At 49.2% G+C, this 25,283-nt stretch overlaps 1 long non-coding RNA gene across 1 annotated transcript in view; it reads left to right on the top strand.

The window, feature by feature from the left end:
• LOC144101980 (uncharacterized) overlaps positions 1–25,283 on the top strand; it is a 128,356-nt gene that overhangs the window by 13,272 nt on the left and 89,801 nt on the right. The gene's annotated exons all lie outside the window — the stretch shown is intronic.

Raw genomic sequence — 25,283 nt, 5'->3', positions numbered from 1 at the left:
AGAGAAAGATGTGCTTTAGTGGAGGGCTTCGGAATAATTTGGACCACCCGTGGATCTTTAACGTGCACTGACATCGCACAGCAGACGGGCGCGTTCTGCGATTCGCACCCACCGGAACGTGGCCGCCGCGGATGAGGGGTGGAGCTTCACTACGACGCCTCTTTCTCTCTCTTCCTTCTTTAACTCTCTCCTCCATCCCTTCACTCACGGCGTGATTCGGGTAGCTCGGGTGTCTGATAGATGTGGGACAGTTATTATTCCTTTCCTCAAAGCCAGTTTCCAAAGCCAGTTTCCTTTCCTCAAAGCCAGAAGGGAAGCAAGGATGTGGAACCGAAGACTGACGCCAGAGAGAGCATGAGACGTAGTAAAAGAAGCAAGGGAATCACGTGATCGCGCGGTGCTTCGCTGACGTGGTCTTCCTTCCCACAATGCAACCTGTGCGACAGCCGCTGAACCAGACGCGTCTGCAATGTCAAACCAGGAGGCCAGCGCGCATTGTCCGGGGCCCGATGCCAGCCTTCATTGAAAAAGGCGCTTAGGGGATTCCCGGAAGCTACCAGAGACACTGAATGTGGAGTATACCTGGGGCTAAAGATGAGACCGGCAGCTGCTTTCCACAGAAGCAGTTAGTGCTGTGGATCGACACGACATCGCAAAAGGTGAGGACTCCAGGGTCCAATAGTAATGGGAAATGATACCATCAACAATTAAGGTGGACCCGCAACGAAAGGAGGTTACTCCGGGGAAGTATGGTTTGGGCGTCTGGGAACCATTCAGCAGCCTGCATTTTCGCCTGCTGCGTTACAGAGCTCGGTGTGCTTCTCTGCTACTTTAGCCGATGAACTCTCTGCGTCTGTCTTTGTCTATGGCCGGTAAGAAAATGTAGCCTGCATTTTCGTGTGCGACCTGATTCTGGAATGCGTGCTTCAGCTGCGAGCTATTTTAACGGGGGTTCGAGGCTTTCGTTAAGCCTAACGGCTTAAAGCGGTGAGAGATAGTGGCGACTCACTTTCCCGCATGGTCGGGTAGGCTATTAGCCTCTATAGGCCTAGCGTCGAGGACCGCCGCGTTCAAGTGAGACGCCAGAAACGCTGCCCGTCGGTGTGCGTCTGTAGAACTTCGTGTTTAAACATAGCAATGGGATGGAATATATGTGTTTCGGACGCTGCAGCCTCTGGCCAGGCCTTTTCCTGGACGCTGGGTTGCTCCGCCGCTCCGTGGGCTGAGTGGTTCAGATTGTGCGAGATTTTTACGACTGAATCCTGCTCCTCTATAGGTCGCTCCTTAAATACAGACGACCTTCATTATATGCACTGTCAGGGAGAAGAGTGTAAGTGCATTTAATATGAAATAACGGCTGAAACGCCCGTCGTCCGGTTGGGAAGACGGCGACGCCGATGCATGGAAGGCGTACGACGCTGTTGCCACGGCCGTTGCATGAGTCGTTTCCATCACCGCGGTTTGTGAACAGCGGCGGCTGTTCCAAAGAGGCCATTAAGTAGTTCAGTGCACTGGTGTGCCCGTGTAGACGACTAATACGTCTCAGGCGTTTCATAGTAGCGTGGCGGGGAGTGACTGGTGCTGGATGAATCCCGTTCTCCGCGGCCGTTCCCATTACACTGCAAAGTGAGCAGACGGCTAAGTTCGCGGGCGTCTCGATATGATCTGTTCCCTGTATTGGTTGTCTCGCTGTCGCCGCAAGTGATGGGGACGCATGTCCAACATGCTTGGGCAGAAATTTTTAATACAGGAAACTTTAAGGTACTGATAGAGACATATTGCGGGTATTCGTCCATTCTTCCTATATGTATCAAAATCATTCTTTATGTTTCCGTCTCTCACATCAAGCACATATAACTGCCATAAAAAACAGATGGGGGAACGTTTTTGACGACAGCAAAAACGTTTAATAGCTAACAAATCGTCCAGTCGTCGTGTGTGTGCGTGTTTTCGCTGTGTTCGTTTTTCTACTGTTTTTTGTTCGTGAACGTGTACCAACTGACCCAGATTTACACTCTACTAAAATTTAGGCTTGCCAATGCGAGTTCTGCGGATGTATTGATGGTTATATAGTTAACTCTTACAATGTACGTAAATATTGCCTCCACCGAAACGCTGGCGCTGCGGTTGGGTTCGAAGCCGGGTACTCCGGATCAGCAGCCGAGCGCTCTAACCACTGAGCCACCGCGCCGGGGGTGAGCATGCAATGTCAATTAAGACGGAGACGGAGGTTGAGAATGGAACGCCACTGACTGAAAGTGAAACGCTATCTCCTGAAACAGACACTATCGAATTTTGAACGCGCCCGACAGTGATTGCATTGAAACGCTGCCAATCTGGAACAGAACGCTCACCTATCCTCTCTTCCTGTCCCCTCACCTCTTTCATTTCATTTCTCCATTCTGCTTCTATCCTTTATTTCCGCTGCCCCAGCTCAGATGCTTCAGTATCGATGGCAGATGCCGGGGCTAGCAAAAATCTTTTTCTTCCTTTTTACTATTATTTTTAATAAAACCACTACCACTAGTCCATGTTTTAAACATAAATAACGCCTAGGTATATAACCGACTCCACCAGCGGAATTGGAGTGGAGCGGTATACTAGCGAGATGTACAAATGAGCGTCGGGCGGAAATACCAGCACGCCACATTTGCTGACATTAAGTGATAAATAAATTTGGTTAAACCAGACTTCAATAGCATTCAGGTATACCTGCAAACACTCGTATAGTGCATGAATATCGTTTGCTGATACGAAAAAAAGCTATATCATCTGCGTATGCATAAACTGCAATGTCTGGATGAATGGGTATGTCCCGAACCAATATGTTGAAAAGCAGTGGAGACGAAACAGATCCTTGCGGCACACCTCTTGATTAATATAGGTACTAGAACAGAAAGATCTGTCTCTACAGAAGAAAAATCCGTGTTTTAAAAATTCACAAATATGAGCATAGATGTAGTGCGGTGGATGTAGCTGAGCAAGATTGTTAATAAGGACCGTGTGTTCAACGCTGTCATAGGCTTTAGCAACATCAAGTGTCAGCAAGGCCGCAACTTCTCTCTTGCGCATTGATAGTCGTATTCGGCTCTCAAGATCCACATGCGCGGACCATATGGAACAACCACGGCGAAAGCCAATGCGGAGCTGAGGCCGTTAACGTGATGAACATGCTCTGTGAGACGACTCTGTACTACTCTTTCTATTAGCTTTACTAAATTTGAGGTTAAAGCAATCTGCCGAATATTAATTGTCTAAATAATATTAATAATAATTGGTTTTGGGGGAAAGGAAATGGCGCAGTATCTGTCTCATATATATCGGTGGACACCGGAACCTCGCCGTAAGGGAAGGGATGAAGGAGGGAGTGAAAGGAGAAAGGAAGAAAGATGTGCCGTAGTGGAGGGCTCTGGAATAATTTCGACCACCTGGGGATCTTTAACGTGCAATGACATCACACAGCACACGGGCGCCTTAGCGTTTTTCCTCCATAAAAACGCGGCCGCCGCGGTCGGGTTCGAACCTGGGAACTCCGGATCAGTACTCGAGCGCCCTAACCACTGAGAAACAGCGGCGGGTGAATATTGTCTAAATGAAATCTATTATCTGCATTTCAAAAGTAAAATTATTTTCGCAATTTTCCAACTTTAAGGAATCCAAGAGTTTTCCAATGACGCATTTACAATATCCAGAAGGTGAGTTGGAAAGTATAGCTCTAAAATCTTTAACATGCCCACAGTAACCCCATCAGATCCCGGGGCAGCAGACTGCATCGAGGAAACAATTAGAAGGAGTTCCGTCATGTCCACCTCGGGATAGTCCAAGCTAAGGGTGAGAGTGTGCAAAGGTTCCGTTTTCTGCACTTGGAAACGTAAAGCCAGCCCCTGAGCGATATGTTCAAGGTGTTGCTTAGCTTCCTGCGGAGACAATACCATTGATTTTATGCGGTTGGTGGCCGGAGGGTTGTTATTCTGCGCCATGAATCTATATAGCGCCTTCTTATTCTGAGGTTTAGAGAGATATGTGTTTAAATTTTGATTATAATCCTCCTTAGTTTTTAACAGCTATTTTGAAAGATGCAGAGTAGAACTTATAATTTATCCAATTAGCTGGGCTCTGATTATAGAAAAGGCTTTTCCATGCCGCTTTTCTAAGGCAATAAGCTTTCTCACACTCCTCCATCCACCAAGGAGACGGCTGTCTGGCAGGGGCAGTAGCGCACACAGAGAATACAGAGCTCTCAGCAGCATCCTGCAGAAAAGAAATTGCCCGCTGAGCTCTTTCTTCTCGACCTGAGCTAACTATGGAGGGAAGCGAGGCATAATAATAATAATAATTGGTTTTGGGGGAAAGGAAATGGCGCAGTATCGTTGGACACCTGAACCGCGCCGTATGGGAAGGGATAAGGGAGGGACTGAAAGAAGAAAGGAAGAAATAGGTGCCGTAGTAGAGGGCTCCGGAATAATTTCCACCACCTGGGGATCTTTAACGTGCACTGACATCGCACAGCACACGGGCGCCTTAGCGTTTTTCCTCCATAAAAACGCAGCCGCCGCGGTCGGGTTCGAACGTGGGAACTCCGGCTCAGTAGTCGAGCGCCCTAACCACTGAGCCACCGCGGCGGGTGGGAAGCGAGGCAGATAACAATTTTTACACGTAATTTTTATTCATGATTTTTTATACGTAATTTTTATACACCGGAGTTCTCCACTACAGCACATCTTTCTCTTTTTCACTCTCCCCTCAAGGCGCAGTTCAGGTGTCCATCGAGAACTGAGAGAGTTATTGCGCTATTTCCTTTCCTAAAAAACCGATAGCCGAGCATGGTGTGCGGACAATCGTTGGTCGACTGTATATCAACCCAGCATGTTGAGGACGACATGCTCCAACAGTTTACGGTTTACAGTTTATAGATATTTAACATCCCAAAGCGACTCAAGTTATGAGGGATGCCGTAGCGAAGGGCTCCGGAATCTTGACCACCTGGGGTTATTCAATGTGCACTGACGTCGCACAGAACGTAGACGTCTAACATTTCACCTACATCGAAATTCGATACCCGCCGCGGTGGCTCAGTGGTTATACGGCGCTCGGCTACTGATCCGGAGTTCCCAGGTTCGAACCCGACCGCGGCGGCTGCGTTTTTATGGAGGCAAAACGCTAAGGCGCCCGTGTGCTGTGCGATGTCAGTGCACGTTAAAGATCCCCAGGTGGTCGAAATTATTCTGGAGCCCTCCACTACGGCACCTCTTTCTTCCTTCTTTCACTCCCTCCTTTATCCCTTCCCTTACGGCGCGGTTCAGGTGTCCAACGATATATGAGACAGATACTGCGCCATTTCCTTTCCCCAAAAAACCAATTATTATTATTATTACAGACGCGGCCAGGTTCGAACCCGCGTCTTTTCCGGCGCAGGAGATTAGGGATATAGGTCGGATATCTCCCAGGCGAGGGGTTTGCCAGGCTTTGATACGAAGGTAATTTGGTCGTGTTCCCAGTTGACCCGCCGCTGTGGCTGAGTGGTTAGGGCCCTTGGGGACTGATCTGGATCAAGTTCCCTGATTCAAACCCGATCGCGGCGGCTGCGTCTCTATGGAGGCGAAACGTTAAGGCGCTCGTGCGCTGTGCGATGTCAATGCATGTTAAAGATCCCCAGGTGGTCGAAATTATTCTGGAGCCTTTCATTATGGCGCCTCTTTCTTCCTTCTTTCACCCCTCCTTTATCCCTTCCCTTACGGCGCGGTTCAGGTGTCCGCCGATATGTGAGGATGATACTGTGCCATTTCCTTCTCCCCCTCCAGAAAAAACAATTTTCATTTTAATTTTCTCTATATATACAGCGGCGCATTTAAGGTAAGCGTCGCTAAACAATCGTTGCACAAAGCCACATGCATGGAAACACTTTATTTTCGTCAGAACGCATATGCGGACGATTCCGTGCTAGATGGCCATCAACCCATGGCTGAGGGCGACCTGGGTAGCCCCCTCCACGGCCCTGGTCTGGACGACCGGGTCTGAGCTGGCCAACACTGCCTCCCACTGCTCGAGAGAAGGATCACGCATATCCGCCAGTGGCGGCGCTATGCTACAGCTCCATAATATGTGGTCATAGGTTTCCAGTTCCTGACACAATTTGCATTCCGGCTGAACATCCGGGTAGGTTTTGTTTAACACGTATGTGTTATAGAAAGATCTCTGCAATCTTCGTCAGACGCTTTCCTGCGTCTTCACAAATTGCTTGTCTAGGGCGGTTAAATTTTCCGCTCAAGTTTGTAATGGTTATGTCGTGAAAGGACTCCAGCCCATCTCTCGCGGACCTCCCCGAACCGTCCGGCTCACCTGCTCGGCTGACGAAACATCGAGCATTCATGTGAGCCGCCTCGTTCCCAGGGTTCCCAGAGTGTGCCGGTACCCAGACATTTTCCGCCTCCGTAGACCCTCGCCCCGTGGCCCGACTTAGCAACTGTGACGCTGTGAGAGATTTCTGCCCCTCGCCAAATTTCGAATGGGTGTTTTAGAGTCGCTGAATTCCAGGTCAGCTTCAATATTAGCTATAGGTAGTGTGGAGCCACAGGTGTTCCGCTGCTGCGCCGCGCCTTTCATCAAAATCCAATTTTCATTTTCCTCTTTCCCCGCCGCGGTGGCTCAGTGGTTAGGGCGCTCGACTACTGATCCGGAGTTCCCGGGTTCGAACCCGACCGCGGCGGCTGCGTTTTTATGGAGGAAAAACGCTAAGGCGCCCGTGTACTGTGCGATGTCAGTGCACGTTAAAGATCCCCAGGTGGTCGAAATTATTCCGGAGCCCTCCACTACGGCACCTAATCTTCCTTTCTTCTTTCACTCCCTCCTTTATCCCTTCCCTTACGGCGCGGTTCAGGTGTCCAACGATATATGAGACAGATACTGCGCCATTTCCTTTCCCCAAAAACCAATTATTATTATTATTATTCCTCTTTCTTTCTTTCTTTCCTTCACTCCCTCCTTTATCCCTTTCCTTACGGCGCGGTTCGGGCAGGACATCTCAGGTGCGTGCCTCACAGCAGCTGCGTGTGGTTACTGCCTAGCTACGATCTTTTTTCGGTGCCACGCAGAATATGGACAGTGACGCCAGCAACGATGAGATCACGATCTCGGCAGAAGCACTAACCAACTATCCTTGTAAAACCGCAACATGCCACCGCTGAGCACAGAAGCACGCTGACGCGGAGCGCATAAAATACATGCAGAAAGGTGGTGAAAACTGTTTAATAATTATAATATTTGTCGTTTAATGAAAGCAGACAGCTTCACCATGGCGGCGACAGGTTATCTTGTACCCTGGCGACACGTGGCACCGAGTTCTTTCTTGATCATGCTTTTTCCCAGTGCTCTTAACTGGGCCCGTCCATCCATAAACGATGACTCAGGTAGGTGCGACTCCGTATACCAAGCAGACTCGTTCTAGCAGAAACATCGCCGCGTGGGTTAATGGCCGGCGCGTCGGCTGCCTTCAAGATTGCACCGGTCCAGCTCATCTCGGAGTTCCTCAAACAACATTTTGTCAAGCACTCGTTGCCACTCTTCATCGTACTCCCTGGCGGACGTGCCGATGATTTTCGCCCGGAGGTGAGTGAACCTCCTCGAGGAGATGTCTGCGGCCGGCACATTTCTGGAGGGAGCCCGGGTGCGTGTGCTGGGGAGACTTGCTGTGGCATCACCGTGGCCGTTGCTTGTGGAGCAGAAGGCTGCGCCATTGGTGGGTGCTGGTGGCGGCAGGGAGCATCTGCGTCGCCTTTGGGCACACACCACCCTGGATGCCCTGTGTGAACGGTCCTTGCGGAGGTTCAGACAAGGGCGGCGCCGGCTTAGTCCCCTGGGTGGATCCGCCTGGTCCTCGGTGGGCATCCACCGCAGCAGCCTCGGACTGAAGACGCTTTAAAATGCGGACGGCAGAGAACCGGCACTGCAGGAAGGAAGGAAGGAAGGACGGAAGGCCTCAGACGTTGCTGGCACATACCCACTACGGGGGAGTGGCCAAGCCACTGGCGGTTAATTACTGGATACAGGTAAGTTTTGACGGGAAAAGGAGTGGTAATAGTATGTAGTCTGATAGTTTGGAAGAGGGAAGGACAGGGGTCCTGTTATCTTGGAGATCGAAGACGGGACAATGGTTTAATGTGCATAGTAGTATACAATGCCTGTAATGTTTCAATGTCGTACTGACTGAGAGCGGGAAAACGAAATTATAATGGGAGTCACTGCGTTTCTTGAGTGAGTGAAAAACTTTTATAGAACATTTGCGTAGTTCGGCGGCAGTAGGATCCGCGTCGTCTTCATATCCCTTACGGCGCGGTTCAGGTGTCCGCTGATATGTGAGAATGATACTGCGCCATTTCCTTGAAGAAAATGTTGCACAGCAGAGCGCACACTCCTGTCGCTTCGTCCAAGCATAGAAGCGCCAATGGAAAGAACAACCGCGGAGGACACAGGCAAGGCCAGATGATGAAATGGAATTTGCAAAAGACGCTTCCTCAAATGAGAGAAGCGGCGGCAGAAGAGCAGGAAGTGATCTATTGTCTCAGGTTCAGCACAAAAAGGGCACAGTGGCGAAGCTGCCAGGCCAGACCTGTGAGGGAAGAAATTTAGAAGGGGAATTAGTAGTAATAACTTTAAGCATAGAAATATATGGGTAGGTCTCGGTGTAGAGACACTCTTCACATCTTTTGATGTGGTCTGTGGCTCTTGTGGCAGGGTTGGAGCCCCTAGTCCAGGGCCCCACTGAGTCGTGCCACCAGGTAGGCTTTCCGGACCAGTCCTGCCTGGACCGCCGGATCCTCGCTGAAAAGCATCCTATCCCACTACTCCGCTCTCGGGATTCTGTTTATTGCAGCCGCATTTGTCCTGTTTTCACAATACGTTATATGAATTATTGTGACTTTGTCCTCGCACCACGGGCATTTGCTGCTATATAGCCCTGGGTGGATCTTGCTTAGTATGTTTAGATTCGGGAAAGTTCCCGTTTGTAGTTGTCTCCAATAGACCGCTTCCTGCTGGTGGAGATTTTTGTGTGGTGGGGGATATATAAACGTGGACCCCCTTAGAGTAATTCAGAATTTCTCAGTATGCTAAGGGCACTGGTTCCGCGTCAAGCTACTCGAGGCTGGTTTGGTTGGAGGCTCGGTTTGTAAGCTCTCGAGATCTCCTATCCGCCTCGGCATTCCCCTTGATGCCTGTGTGTCCCGTTACCCACATTATTTTTTGTTGCAATTGTTTTTCCTTCGGCGGTAATTTGTCTGTCTTTAAGATGTGGAATGCTGTTGCTCCTATTTTGCCATTCATGTAGTTTCTGCACGCTGTTTGCGAGTCTGTTAGAATTATTAGGACCTTTGAACACGGTAGCCCTCTGCCGCCGCTAGGGCAATGGCAGCTTCTTCGGCCTCCTCAATCGTGCCATCCCTGATAGTTGCACTGGCTATTGTTGTTGCAACCGCTCTATTTCTGTTATGTAGTCTAGTTATTCCGTATGTAGCCACATCCGTGTATGTAATGTTTTCTTTGTTGGCTAGGTTCTGCTGCACATACTGTGCCCTAGCTGCTCGTGGCTCTTTGTGCAGGTTCGGATCCAAATTTTTGAGAATTGGTGCTACTCTAATTGTTTGCCGCAGTTCATTGGGTATTCGTTTTGATCTTTTTATCTCTGACAGTGCAACCTCGTAGCCGCATCTTTTGAGCAGGTCGGTCCATGTTTTGGTATTTTTTAGCCTCTGGAGCTGAGCTACGAGTTGGGCCTCCCTTAGCTCCTCAAAGGTGTTATGCAGACCTAGAGCCATTAGCTTCTCCGTCGAGGTTGATTGCGGTAGGTGTAGCGCTGTTTTGTATGCTCTCCTAAGAATCGTGACCGCTAGCTTTATTTCTGGTTTGTTGCAGTTGCAGTACGGTATGCTGTATGTAATTCGGCTAACCACTAGGCTCTTTACAAGCTTAAGCGTGTCGCTCTCCCGCATGCCGTGTGTTTTCCTAGAGACCCTGGGTATCATGCAGGCGACCTGTGTCGCCGAGTTCTGTATTAGTCTCAGCGCCTGCGCGCACCTTTGGTTGGATTGAATCCACATCTCTAATACTCTGATGGTTGTTCTTTCCGGAATGAGTTGCCCTTCTAGATAAACATTTAGTTTTACTTCTTTTGTTTCCGGTGCGGATCTGTTGAGTTTACCTCGCCAGACCCTTAGTAGTTCTGATTTTTCCGTCGAGCAAGCCAAGCCCCTGTCTCTAAAAGAATTTTCTACGCACGTTGCAGCAGCCTGCAGTTTCGCTTCCTTTTCGCTGAGTGAGCCCTCCGTGATCCACACAGTGATGTCGTCCGCATACATTGCATGAGTTATGCCTTGTATGGTTTCTAGCTGTCTAGCGAGCTTAACCATTGCTATGTTAATGAGTATGGGTGAAATCACTGACCCTTGCGGCGTTCCCTTATTAGGTGTTTGAAAGCTCTTGGACCTTATTTCCCTGAGCACTATTGTAGCCGTTCTATTTGTGAGGAAAGCTCTTACGTATTTGTAGATTCTTTTCCCGCAGCTCTGCGCCTTATCCCGACAGCGGGAATCTGTAAATGTTTATATCCCACGGCTGCGTGGAAGAGCGCGCATGCTATCAAAAAAAAAGCTCATGCATTGAAGGATTTGGCACTCTTTGTAGCTGCGCTTGCCCTGATAGACCAGTTTCACAATGACAAGGCACCCGAACGAAAGGAAAACGTGCGTTGGTCGCATGGACGCAAAGACAAAGGAGGACAACCAATATACCACAACCTCGGGGTCAGTAGCCAATCTATGCAAACGATTTCATGTTCGTCTTACTGATGACCATCAGCAGTATATAAGTCGGTTATCGAGAGCAGAAGGCACGGTTTTGTTCGCGGTATTTCAGTGAAACCGAAATAGAAAAAGGGCGGTGCACGGATATTTCTGGGCATCGTTAGAACTACGACGTTCTTCACTGCCCGAAGAGAACACACACAGCATAATTCCCTCCGCGATGCGAAAAGATAAATGTCGGAGTCTTTAAGAGGGAGATCAGCCTTAGGTACGCAAACCAGATTTTTAGTTGCGGGTTTTGCTGCAAGAGCTCTTATAAGGAGCCCGTCCCGGCGGATGCTTAATGTGCACGCCTACACAGTCAACATCCGCACGCGTGACCGTCATGTGACTGCGCACTGTAGTAGCACAGGTTGTGGCACAAAATATCCAGGTCTCAGACTTCACTGTTTTACTGTAGGCGTTCTAAAGGGACAGCCACCAGATGGCAACAGCTTTCGCCGAGTTCAGCACATTACGGTGCAGGATTTAGCACTTCGAAATTTTAATGCATGAATGCGTGTAACGATTACGTTTTCTCCTAATCATGTCCGCAAATGTTTTGCCGTCGGCCCGTACAAAAGGTACCGAGAAATTCACGAAATTGGTTAATCAAGAATTGCACGCCCAAAATAATTATGAAAATAATTGAACAAGAATTAAAAACTAATAACCATTGACTAATAAGTGTTAATCAGTTACAAATTTAGTACAGATTACTTGGCTATCCATTTTAAATAATTACTTAGACGCCATCCATGATTGGTTACATCCGTCATTAGAGACAACACAACTCGAAATGCATGATTTCGCATTTCGGCGTCAAAGAAGGCTTAAGCATACCTTTACTATTTTTTTTTCTTCATAATTAACTGCGATGTCAACGAAAGGCAAGAGCCAATCACGGACAATCACGGCAACCCTTTTCCTCACCTGAGGCACCCTCCTCTCTTTCGCCCGCAACCCGCGGAGTAGACGGGGCGGTTGGGAGGTGCGTCGGCGTCGCGGCTCACACCCACGTGACGAAGGCATTGCAGCTAGGAGCTGGCTGGGCTGCTGCTCGGGGCACCCTCCAATGGCGTCGACATCGAGCGATGCATGAGCCTGACGGGAAACCGGAGCTGCCGCCTGCAATGTGACACAGAATAGCGGTCTGCCGCGGTAATGACAACACATGCAAGAATGTTCCCTGAACTGCCACAGCCGGGGTCCTCTGTTTACATGTGTACTAGCAAAATTACTACAGGCCCCACTGTTGCAGGGCGCTTCAGAAAGCGTGCTGTTACTTTGAATAAGGACACAACATGACATACGGAGCTGCGTGGAGTCCTTTATTCTGTATCCCTACTGTTGAGCTGTAACCACGGAATAGAGAAACCTACGCTCAAAGAAGGCAGCCAGCGGTGAAGACAGAACAGCAACAATCACAAAACCACAGGCTGTACTTTAGATGTTATAATGACTGCGTGAATCAATGCGAGTGACATCACAGACAGAGAATAAGAAGCGCGAAGCAGAAGCTACATGTGTCTCGAGGTTGCTATGGCCAATGGTGTTCATGCGTGCCTGTTTAGTAATTTCAACATAGCTGCATCGGACAACATTGTTCTATGATATTGTGCAGATGTAAGATGTTGTTGTACAACCATTGTACATCCGCCCGCCTAACTTTCTACCGCGCCCTGCTACGCTTGTCTTCTCTTGGAATCCACTCTGTTACCCTTAAGGATCCAGTGGTAGACTCTCCTCGCGCGCTACCGCCGCCTTTACCCTACTCGGTACAGCGTCAATGGCCCGCTATGCAGGGAGTATGCAAGTCTATTTCCCACCGTCTCGACCTGCCGGGCCATTCCGTTCCGAATGTAGCCGGGAGCATATGTCCTGCGGTAGCCAGGCCTGGTTGATCAGCTCGTCGCCAGGGCTGTGGCGGCCACGAGGGTCGTTGAGGCCATGAACTAAAGGTTCCACTCCCACACCAAAGTCCCCCACAACCTGACCAATAAATACATTTTTCACCGCCACTACCAGGCCGCCTTCGCAAGCAGGTGCTGAGAAATGAGAAACGAGAAACACGATGCAGAGCGAGTACCGCCTCCAGCATGGAGTGCAGACGGACCTTCGCGACGGCTTTGAACAGTCGGAAGCAGAGGAGGCCTCACCGTTGTTTGACGTTGATCAATTAGTCGGCCTCACGGTCAATGCATAGATAGACAAGCGCAGCTAAGCGAGTAAATGAATGTTTGTTTACTCACACAGCTAGGCTAGCATGGGGCAGACCGCAATCATTTTCTTTCAAATGATGCGTGATAAATCAGTATAAATGCATCACCAAGCTGAAATTTCCTGTGCCTGCTAAAAACGTTTAAGTTCAGTTTTTTTTTCTCTCGTGGTTACGCTTCGGCTTCAAATGCCGAGCAATAGCCGTGGCGACAAAGACGAGTGGAGGCAACGCTGTCAAGTTACCCCACGCAACTACTGCGTTTAAATCACTACTTTGTCAACTTAACTCTCTCCAATTCAGAACAGTCTGCTCAGAAATAACAATGACAAGAACTGAACAAACAGCGACTACATCGCTGAATATGCATACCTCTCAGGACGTCAACTTCGTTTGAACTCTTCGCCTCTGACGTCATATATTTGGCCACCGTATGGCTGTCGAAACCGAGACAAAGGATATCAGAGAAAACATAGCATGCCAAATTTTTAACCGGACTTAGTCGAACTCGACGCTAACGATCAGGGTTTGCTGTTGCCTTGGGCATCCTTCGAAGGAAAGCTCTCACAACCAAAATTCTCTCTGACCCTTTAAAAAGAAAGAAAAAGACGTAAACCGCCAACCATTTCTCACCCGTTAGGTGCAGTGGAATACGCAGACTGCTGGTCTAGCTGCCGGCTGCCAATCGCCCCAATACGCGGCGCAAGCATTCCACACGACTGTGTCGCTGCAGACGACGGCTCCGCCGGGAGTTGCTGGTGTCTTGCGAGCACCGGCTGCAAAAATCAGACGAACACGTTCGCTGTCGTTCGCTGAGAAAAGTGCGCTAAAAACAGCGGCCCGTGGCACAGTCACAGACCGCAAAGATGGATAGTCCCAGTGAAACGAACAGGCCAAGCGAAAATAAATGTGAAAAAGACGCACCGACGGGTACGACAGCTAGGGCTATTTTTTCTTATTTCTTCTTTGGAGACATTCGTGTTTGCCACCGCGCACCATATTTTCTTGACAATACGTGTACGTCAGTACTGTCGAGCTCCTGAAATGTGGCTTATGCATCATGCATCTGCGGAGCCACCTCCACCTGGTTAATACAGGCCTAAGCTAGTCTAGATAACAAAGCGCACTACTGCATCGATCAGCCTACACTGATTCATACATAGATGTGCACACCGTAGAGTTCGCAGATGGCCGCGTAGATAGGAGGCATGAAAGGTAGATCAGCGCGAATAATACAGAGCAGTAAACATAGAAATGAAAACGCTTTCGTTTCTGTCTTCTCCTACCATGTCTTATTCGCGCACTTCTACCTTTTAAAGAAATCAACCACTAGCCCACAAGAACATTCTACTTAGGAGATATGTTCTCCAAGTTGTCCAATCTAGCTTGGGAAAAGAAAGACGAAGAAAAGCGGCAGAATAAATAACTCGAATATCCCGAAGCGAAGCGGACGTGCTGACGTGTTCTTGCTGGCCGCTGCAGTTTTCTGCATCTTCTGGTGGTTCCGGCTTGTTCATCCTTGGTGAGCCCGTACTACATTGGGGGGGGGGGGGGGGGGGGGGTTAAGCCAAGGCGTAGTTTAAGACGCAGTTCATGTGAACCGGAGAGCGCGTTTTGCTGAGAGATGTCGTTGACCTCCCCAGGTGGAGGGTCGGCAGCTTGGTTTGCCGTCTTGCCAGCCCAAAGCCTGCCACTTGAGGCCTTCCACAAAAATGGCATTGATGCGGTTCCCGTGGCTATCGTCCCAATCGGTGAGGGTGCGATCAAAATGAAATCCCCCAAACTAATTCAACAGGAGCTAAGATCATTGACTGCCCAATACATGCAGATCTCTGAAGTGCGTCCATTTGGCCGTCGAGGAATTGTGTGGAAGTCCTCGGACATCGCTTGTGTTGCAGACTTGCTTAAGTGCACAATTTTCAGCTCGCTGCCGGTGAAAGCATTCATTCCCGAACAGCTTTCATGTGTCAAGGGTATCGTAATAGGTGTCGACCCAGCATCGTCCCGGCAAGAAATTCTACAGGAATTTCAGGATGCAGGCGTTGGGGTCCTTTCAGTCTACCGCTGCAGTAGAGAGGTAAATGGTTTGCGCGTTGCTACTGAGTCTGTAATAACATTTGCTGGCTCTTCCTGCTCTGCTGAACTAAAAATCTGGCCGATTGTATACCGTGTGGACCCTCTAGAGCCCCGCCCTCTTCAATGCACCAACTGTTGGCGGTTCGAGCATAGCGGCAAAGCATGCAAGTCGCAGACCCGCTGCCGTTTATGTGGACAAGGTCATTCTGTTGATAACTGCACCTCAGAGCAGCCTCATTGTTGCCTCTGCAGCAACATTCACTCAGCTGATGATGATGACTGCTCAAAACGTAGTGAAGAGCGTAGCTTGTTAGTCATTATAAAAGAGAAGCGGTGCTCAAGAGCCGATGCTTACGCTATTCTTAACAGGAAAAAACAGTCATATGCTAGTCGTGTGCGCGCTTCTGTTGGGGTTATTGAGTCCAACTTGACTGCCCCAGTTGTTGCCACGGTAGAAAAAGCCCTTAAGAATGTGCTTGATCGAATGCTGAACACTTTTTCTGAGGCGTTGGCTCAGTGTATTGCTGTTCAATCGGTGTCACCATCAACATCCGCTCTGGCAGCAACGCCTGCATCTGTTTCAGCTTGTGCAGCTAGTGCTGGCCGCTCGACATCACCTCCTGATGCTCCCCAGGTCCCAGCTAACATCCCTGTTCCTAGCAATGCATGTCGCACTGACATCTGCACAACAGACGCTGAAATGTGCCCTACGCAGAAGCGCCGTGCTTCCTCGTCACCATCTAAGTCTAGTTCTCCACAGGTGAAAGCTAAAAAAGGACCTCCCAAACTTCTTCCTCATGTTGATATCCTTAAAGAGGTGGTTTCTGCCTCTTCAATTCGTCAGTAACCATGGCAGGTATCAAAGTGTTGCAATTGAATTCCCGCTCCGTATTATCTTCTCTTCCAGATCTAAAAATACTTATTCACAGACATAAACCTGATATTGTACTTTTGCAAGAAACGTGGTTATCACCTTATAAATAATTTTCAATGAGAAACTTTCGAGTTTTCAGGTCAGATCGAAATGTTGGCAGGGGAGGTGGATTTCTAAACATGCTTTCTAAACATTTATGTGATCAGGCATCTATCAGAAAATTCTTGTCCCTGACAGTGAGCTTATAGCGATAAAAATTTCATTTCCGCATTGTGCTGATATACAATTGCTAATGTCTATTTTCCTTTAGGTGTACACAGGACAGACTGTTTAGACAGCTTGGTGACTGGCACAAACGGTGCAGTCATCGCAGGAGATATTAATTGTCACCATAGTGACTGGGGAAGTCGTACTGATTCCTGCGGCCAGCTTCTCTGGTCGTGGCTGTCTGCAAATGCTGTACGCTGCTGCAATTCTAGAGAAATAACCTTTGTGCGAGGGGTTGCTCGCTCAGCCATTGACTTAACATTATCAGCAGGTAGGCTAGATGTGACTGATTGGTCGACACAGGATTCGGGTACGTCTAGTGATCACTTTCCTATAACTTTCACTATCTGGTTATCTACTCTTAAAACTAGTTGTGTAATCTATAAATTTGTCAACCTCAAAATTTATAAAAATCTGTTGTCCGCTTCACTTGCCTCTATAGTTAATACAAGCCGGGATGACAGAGCTCAGCAAACGGTTTCATTTTTGCAAAATGCAATAGACCACTCAATATTCGCTGTGCCCGCAGCAGCCTCTAATAAACAGCCGTCTCCTTGGTGGACAGAAGAATGTGAGAAGGCCTATCGTCGCAGAAAAGCGGCCTGGAAGAGGCTATCCTGCAACCAGAGTCCGGCTAATTGGTTAAATTACAAATTCTTCTCTGCATCTTTAAAAAAAACTAGCTAAAGCCAAGGAGGAGTACCACCAAAATTTAAACACATATCTTTCAAATCCTCGTCACCGGAAAACCCTGTATAGATTCATGGAACGTAACAAGAGTTCTGCCGTCCCTCTTCTCACTAGTTCAACAGTGTTATTACCACAAAATACTCCGGAGAGCTTGGAGTGTATTGCTCAGGGATTAGCGTTACGCTTCCAGACGCAGAGAAACGTCCCTTTGTGCACAATTTCACCCTCTTCGGATTATACCGAGGTTGACGCATCAGAGCTCCTCTCAGCCCTGGCAATGTTACATCCAGCAGCTCTTGGGCCAGATGGTGTCACTGTTGGTATAATTAAAATTTTAGCCCAGGAGTTTACAAGCGCCCTCTTAGGTATGGCCAATTCTTCCCTGGAAAATGCATGGATTCCAAGCATTTTGAAGACGGCGAAAATTATTTTAATAATGAAAGATGTAGGAAAAGGATACGTCTTAGATAATATTCGCCAATTGCGCTGACTTCAAATTTAGTCAAATTAATAGAAAGAATAGTGCACAGTCGCCTCACAAAACATGCTCATGACATCAAGGGTCTCAGCTCAGCCCAGATTGGCTTTCGTCGTGGATGCTCCATATGGTCCGCGCATGTGGATCTAGAGAGCAGAATCCGGCTCTCGCTACGCAGAAGAGAAGTTTCAGCTTTGGTCACTCTTTATGTAGCAAAGGCCTATGACAGTGTAGAGCATACTATTATACTTAACAGACTTGCTCAGTTACATCCTCCAACCTACATTTATGCGTGGATATCTGAATTTCTGAAGGACAGATTCTTTAACTTCGCCGAGGGAACCCTATGTTCAAATACATATTATCAATCAAGAGGTGCGCCGGAAGGATCGGTGATATCCCCTTTGCTTTTTTAATATTTTGGTCAGTGGCATCCCCATTCGTCCTCATATAACAGTTTTTGTGTATGCAGATGACATAGCTTTTTTCGCCTCGGCCAGGGATATCCACTCCCTTTACCACATTCTGCAGGGATATTTGGATGCTATTGGAGTATGGTTGCAGGGTATTAATTTATCCCGGAATGTAGAAAAATGCGGAGTTTTGGTATTTCCTCCAGACAGGCCTTTGCACATTTCATTAGTCCATCGCTCTCTCCAGATTCCACAAGTGGAATCCGTAAAATATTTGCGTGTTACTTATCACCCAGCATTAGATTGGCGCCTTCATATAAAGAAGAATGCGTTTCAAGGAGAACGCGCTCTAGGCCGGCTGACAAGAATCGCCAATAAAAAGTTTGGGATGCGCCGCGACACGTTATTGTTACTATACAAAGCCTACGTAAGACCTATACTTGAATTTGGTTGCATTCTGTTCTCTTGTAGCGCAAGCTACAAGATTCAACCCTTAATCTTACTGGAAAGGCGCGCTCTCCGCCTCTGCCTTGGTCTCCCAAAATCAGTTTCAAACGCCCTGCTTTATCTGGAAGCCCGTATCCCTGACCTAACTTCCCGTTTTCAAATACTCACGGTGCAAACTTTCCTCAGGTCGATGGACCCAGTGACTGATGTCAGTACTCCTATTTTTGTGCCTCAGCCGGCCTTATTCTTTTCTCATCATTGGCCACGGTATCAAATGCAACATTACGTTAACGCAGAACCTTTTACCACCGATTGGTGTTGATCTGTTCTTTGCAGTGGGTTGATGACACGCCGGCAGCAGTGGAATTCCATTTCGACCACATCTTCCCATCTCATGCGAAACACATGCCCGCAAACATTTTAAACTGTATTCTCTCGGATCACATAGAGGAATACCCCCATCATACGGTGCTTGCTACCGATGCCTCCGTCAACTGCCAAAAAGCTGCAGTTGGCATCTTTTCGCAGGATTGGCATCAAGCTATTCTGTCCGCATCCCAGATTATATTCCTATATTCTTTGCGGAATATTTGGCGCTTGGAATGGCCCTTCACAAAATTCCATGCCATGTGTCTGGTGTTATTATTCTCGCTGATTGTTTGTCAGTGTTAGTCTACCATGACACTTCACAAGAATATTTTTTGAGCCGTATCCTGCGAATTTTGTCCCATGGACTTTGAAGGTGGTCCGCTTTGTGTGGGTCCCTGGCCATGCAGGTATTCATTCAAATGAGGTGGCTGCTTACTTAGCAAGGTCGGTTCTTGACGGGTCAGTGACACATCCCGTCCCCAATTTCAGCCTGCTGGCGATTTCCAGGTTTCAGCGGTTCCTACATATATCAGCCAGGTTACGAGATCCCCTACTAAATACCACTATCAGCACTTAGCATATAATTGGAACGTCCGCTCGTGTAAATCCAGGCTGTGTGAGGTAACAATGACGCGGTTGCGGTGCAGGATTCCCAGTTTGAATTTATATCTATGCAGGTGTGGGTTGACACCGACGAACCTATGTGACGCATTTGGGAAAGTTGAATATTTAGACCATTTTATCCTCTACTGCCCAAAGTTCGCACTTCAGAGAAAGATTTACCTGGAGATCCCTTTCTCCAGGTTAGGGATCCCTTTATCTTTGCTAGTATTATTATCGTTTGGTGCGAACGCCAAGGGATTTGCATTGGGTTCTAATTGTGGGTTTATCCACGAGAACATAATTGCAACTGGTAGGTTGATGTGCTAATTCTTTTAAAGTTCTACGAGCTCTTCTTTTTCCCCAAAATGCTGTCTGTTTTTTAACTGTCAATATTGTTCTGTTGTTTTTATTCATTGATTTTTCAAAATTCACGATTGATGCTACAATTTTGTCGTCATCTTCCATGGAAACTTCTTTGTTTATTCAACTACACTTCGCCCAATCCCTCCGCGTGGGTATGTGCCATATACCTGGGGTGAAGAAGGAGAAGACAGAGTTGCCGTAGTGGAGGGCTCCGGGATAATTTTGACCCCCTGGGGATCTTTAACGTGCACTGTCCTAGCACAGCACACGGACGCCTTAGCGTTCTGGCTCCATAAAAACGCAGCCGCCGCGGTCGGGTTCGAACCCGGGGATTCCTGTAGTCGAGCGCGCTAACCACTGAGCCACCGCGGCGGGCTGAACATATGTGAAGTACCAGGAACAGAGTAAAATAAACTTTTTGGACGCCATATTCTTCACTCTCATCGCCATTGTGACTGACTAACCGAATCTTTTATTAAGCCTACTTCGGTCCCCGAGTTTACGCACCAGACCGAACTAGGGAAAAGGAAAGGGGACATAGCAACGCAAGGTGGAGTGTTGTTCGGAGGGGGGGGGCGGGGGGGGGAGGCGACAATTCAAGCTGTCATGGTTGGGTGGTGGTGGGGATGGAAAATAAATTTATTGGTCAGATTGTGGTCATTATTGTGGAATTTATTGATCAGAGGACTTCGGTCTGGGAGTGGAGGAAGAAAAATATCATTTGCCGAAAAAAGGAGATTCAAAGGCTTCTGGGTGGGCCGCCTAATCCTGCGGTCCACTGGCTTGCGCGGCAGCGTGGGCCCCGCGTTGCAGTCCGCGCTGGTGATCAGCGTCTCCGCTGAGCACCATGGCCTCCCATTACCCCGGGTCTGGGTTTGGTATCGGGTCGATAGCGGGATCTAGTTGGCAAGCCATGCATAGCCAATGCATTGCGGGCAATTCGCGCGATAGCGGACAGGCTGGGCCTCTTAGAAGAAACGCGCAGCTCTGGCTGCAATTTATCGCTCTTGGCGAACCAGCAAAATCTGGTGGCCGGGCAAGGAAAGGGAAAGTCAGTGGTCCCATGTGGGGCAGCAGTTGTGTTTGTGTGAAAAACTTTATTTCAGGGAGGAAGCTTGAGGTAGCCGGAGCAACCTCTCGCAATCTCTAGGTGGGCTCCTCATTACAGGAGCCCATTGGCGACCGCCGCGACTCGGGCTCGGTGGACCAGGGCCTTCTGGCTTGCTAGGTCCGAGCAGCCGAGCAGGGCTGCCTCCCAGTCCTCCCGGGTGGGGTTGGGTTTGGGGGCGAGGTTCGGGGTTCACTGGCATGCCCACACCATGTGAAAGATGTCCGAAGACTTCTCCGCACAGTGTGGGCACTCTCCTGTACAGGCAGGATCAAAGTGATTTAAAACTGCCGGGCACAGCAGCGTTTTGGTGTAAAGGCGGAGGAGTGTACGTTCCTCCACCTTTGTGAGGCCCTTACAAGGCTTGTCATAAATTGCATGGCCGAATTGGAATAATTCAGTAATTTCTCGAAAAGTGAGGGCCGGATTGGGTTCGGGATCCGTATCCAAATTGTCTGAAGGCGTTGCCCGGAGAGTGAGCGCGCGGGCGGCGGCGTCTGCCGTTTCATTGCCTTCGAGGCCCATATGAGCTGGAGCCCATACAATCGTTCGAGACGCGGGGGCCCCGAGGTAGTTACTGTTTTGAAGGATGAGATGCGCAGAGAGGAATGTACCCCTGTTTAATATTTCTGCAGGCCCCTCTCGAGTCGGTGACGATCACTCGCGACTCCTGGTCTGCGGCGGCTAACGCCATGGCAACTTCTTCCGCATGTGTTATGTCTTGAGCTCGGAACGCTAGGCCATTCACCACGAGTTTTTGGTGGACGACAGCGACCGTGTACCACCCCCCATGGTGAGGGCCTGAGGTGTCCACGTAGAAGATGCCATGTTTGTTCCCATAGTGACGGGCCAGTGCCTCCGCCCGCGCAAGGCGCCTGCCACTGTAGTCATCACGTGTCATGTTGGCCGGAAGAGGGCGTACGTGCAGGGCGTATCTCTAGATTTCAGGAATACGTACGCACTCTTCCGTAAGTGTTGGGTGGTGGATGTGTAGTCGGGCTAATAGGCAGGCGACCCGACGGCGTTTTTGAAAGCCTTGTGTATTGATTTGTCAAGTGCGCCTCCCGGAGCTCCGCGAATGTGTTAACCATCCCCAGGCCCATGAGACGCTGGTTGGATGTGGTGATCGGGAGGTCGAGGGCACGCTTGTACATCATTCTGAGAATCACTTCGAGGGCGCTGACCAGAGATAGTTCCATTTTGGTGGCGCACGAAGCGACGGGCGAATGTGCACAAATTCGGATTTGGACGGTGAGCACTGAAGGCCGCAGCGGCGGGCGTAAGCGTCCACGCGATCTCCGCCGCTTGCTGCAGATTGGCCTCAATGTCTCCAACCGATCCGTGTTTGGCCCAGATGGTTATGTCGTCGGCGTACAGCGCGTGCTGGATACCTTCGACCTTCGCCAGCTGAGCCGGGAGTTTCATCATGGCCAGATTGAAAAGTAATGGCGAGAGGACCGCACCCTGTGGGGTTTATCTCGTTCCCAGTTTATATGGGCCGTGTTCTTCGGCAGTTGCGGATGGGCGGTTGGGCAGTGCCCGCACATTCACACACCAGAGTGTCATCGGGGGTCTGTGCAAAATATTCGAGTTGGAGGGCTGTCACTGGCGTAATGGGAACGTGATTTTCAGTGCAGGGGAACGTGCCTACGTGTAGTTGATGGTATAAGACTACTTCCTTTTTAGACAGTGTGCTGTTAGGTGTGGGTGGGGGGTTTAAATGCTGCGGTCCTCACGGAGGCCGCTGTGAGAAATTTGAGCTCAAAAGAATTAAGCGACGATCAATGTAATTGATGAGACGGAACGCGATAGCATGAACTTTGTGTCCTTACTTCAGCGTTTCTTGTTTGATGCGACCCTGCTCAGATGGTTAACATCTCCCGCTGTGTCATTCTACCCGAAGCATGTCAGATGACGCTCCAATATGCGCCTTTTTTTGCAACGGAAGGGGTGCATCAAGGTCATTTATGGTTTATGGGGGTAAGGTGAGCCACAGTCCATTATTAGTTATAAGGACATTACGAACTATTACAAGACGGAGAGGCGACGTTACCCCGATCCTCACAAATCGCTTTCCAGAGAACAGCGAACGATCTACAGGCATATACAGGCGGGATCCTTCCCGCACCCTTACCTTCAAACAAGATGTACTCGGAAAGGTACGAGAAGGAATGTGATTTCTGCAAGGCGCAGTTAGGCACGCTTCAACATGTCCATGGAGTATGCAACTTCAACAAGGAAATCCCCCCACTTCTTACCTGCCCCACTACCCCACCCCATCTCTCACCCTCCCCAACCGAGCGATGGGAGACCTTGCTAACCAGCCCCGCCGTGGAAGACCAGCTCGTCCTGATCTCCAGGGGACAGGCGGCTAGGGAAGCATACGGGTCCCGTGAAGAGGGAACCACTCCCATCGACGGAGTCTAAGCAGACGTCGAGCTCGAATCAATAAAGTTGTTTCTCTCTCTCTCTCTCCGAAAGCGACCCAGGCTATGAGAGACTCCGTAGTGAAGGGCTCCGGGAATTTCGACCACCTGGGGTTCTTTCACGTGCACTGACATCGCACAGTACACGGGCCTCTAGAATTTCGCCTCCATCGAAATTCAACCGCCACGGCCGGGATCGAACCCGCGTCTTTCGGGCCAGCAGCCGAGCGCCTGAACCACTCAGCCACTGACGCGGCTTCTCAAGGTTATTTAAGATAACGTCCTTACTGACGAAGGTCATAGCGCTTAAGAAATGCGATTGACTCTATTTGCCAGGCTCTTAGAATCCTTAAATAGATGCCACTTCTTAAAGACAAATATCCCCACGGCCCCAAGAATCCATGAGCTTATGTTCATGAAATACAAAGAAGAATAAAGCACAGTTTCACCAGTTTACCGCAAAAAATATCAAGAACCACCACCACGCCAGGCAGTGCGTGGCGAAAGGCAGATTCAGATTCATTATGGTTTAAATACTTGTTGTTGCACATTTTTGTGGCTATTCCTGGCGCCTGTCTTGTTTGAAGTTTTCAGAGCTGCTGATGATGTAGGCTTTTTACTTTCCACATCTTATGCAGGACATAACACATACTCAATCCGAAAAGCATGGACAAAAGCCTGTTGAGGACAGGGTGCAGTCCCATTTCACTGAGTAATGTAGACTATAATTTGTTTTCGAAAATACTTTCGTCTCGCTTGCACATTATGGCGGTGGACTGTAGTATTGAGCATGCAGCAAGCATGCTGCGGCATCCCTCAAATGACTGCGCACCAAGGCCAACCTCTCATCCAGGCAATGGTGAGGCCCAAGCATGGATGTGTGGACGCAGTGTGGTGCCATCCCGTGGCAAAGGGAAACATTTGACCTGAACGGATAGCAGCCCCGTTTGAACTTCTAATGCATTTATAGCCTTACCTCAATCGGGTCTTTTATCTGAAGCGCACAACGAGGCTCAAGAGGACACCAAAAGATATTCGGAATATTACGGTGCGTGTCGCCCAGGTGCTCGATGGGCTTGACCAGTAAGTTTTGGCCCAATGTCTTGTACTACTACTAAGACAAAATAGGTGCGCAGATTTGCCTTGGCACAGGTGCACCAAAAAAGATTGGGTACTGTGTGCTAAGGAGCTCTTGAGGAAGCCGTTACCGTTGCTCCTTCGTGTCGTTAGTGCGAGAAAAACCTTGGACAAGTTTTCCACTTCTCGCAGAGGCCACCAGGAGCGCTGCGAGTGAGTGTGGCGTCAAAGTTGATCTTGGAGGAGTCGAAAGGTTCCATTGCACAGGGGGGCTTGTAGCAGCAGTGCGAGGTGATGCAATCATGTGGACGGTATAAAAAAAATTAGCTGCCGTTTAACTACTGATCAACATGGTTAGATAGCAAAAGCTGCGGTGTATAGGGAAAGTAGATGCGGCTTGGCATCTGTAACGTTGCGTGCATTCCACACACTGTAAAGGCAGCGCGCCCACCCTGCCACCTGCCTGCCAGGGTGGCAGGGTGGCGCGTGGCTCTAGTGGTGGGTGTGCGCCAGAACGTTGTCAATGCTAATGCATACAGTTCACGTCTCTCACACCATCGCTAGGCGTCTACTAACCCAGGGAGGATGTTATGAGCTCTTGCTTTCCTCAAAATTATCGGAGTCTAGAACCTTGTCAAAGCCAACGCCAATGCCACCGACGGTCTATGGCTTAAGTGCCGTGCTTCCGCCACAACGTTGTCAATGCCAACGCATGTAGCACACTTATCTCCCCCTACCGCCATGTAGGTTAAAGCTCCACTGAGGTGTCCACCGTCCCAACGGGTCTATCATGTACATTTGGTTTCGAAGCTCCCGCTCATTGTCAGTTTCGCCACAGCTGCGGCTCGGCGACGTCACGTGATCCTCCTCGGTTCAAGGCCCTATGAAAAACACGTCAAACAAGCTACAGAAAGGAGTAGCAACGCTTTCGCTTTAAAAGAGGGCTCTTGCTCCTACAAAAAAATGTGAAGGAGCCGGTGAACTCCAGTAGTGCAGGGATTCCTTGTCTGAGCCTTCCATCTGGGTGCTCGAACACGCGGGA

Source organism: Amblyomma americanum, chromosome 8, assembly GCF_052857255.1.
Source record: "Amblyomma americanum isolate KBUSLIRL-KWMA chromosome 8, ASM5285725v1, whole genome shotgun sequence".
NCBI classification, from domain to species: domain Eukaryota; kingdom Metazoa; phylum Arthropoda; class Arachnida; order Ixodida; family Ixodidae; genus Amblyomma; species Amblyomma americanum.
The sequence above is the reverse complement of the archived record's forward strand: the minus strand, read 5'-3'. Positions and strand labels throughout refer to the sequence as shown.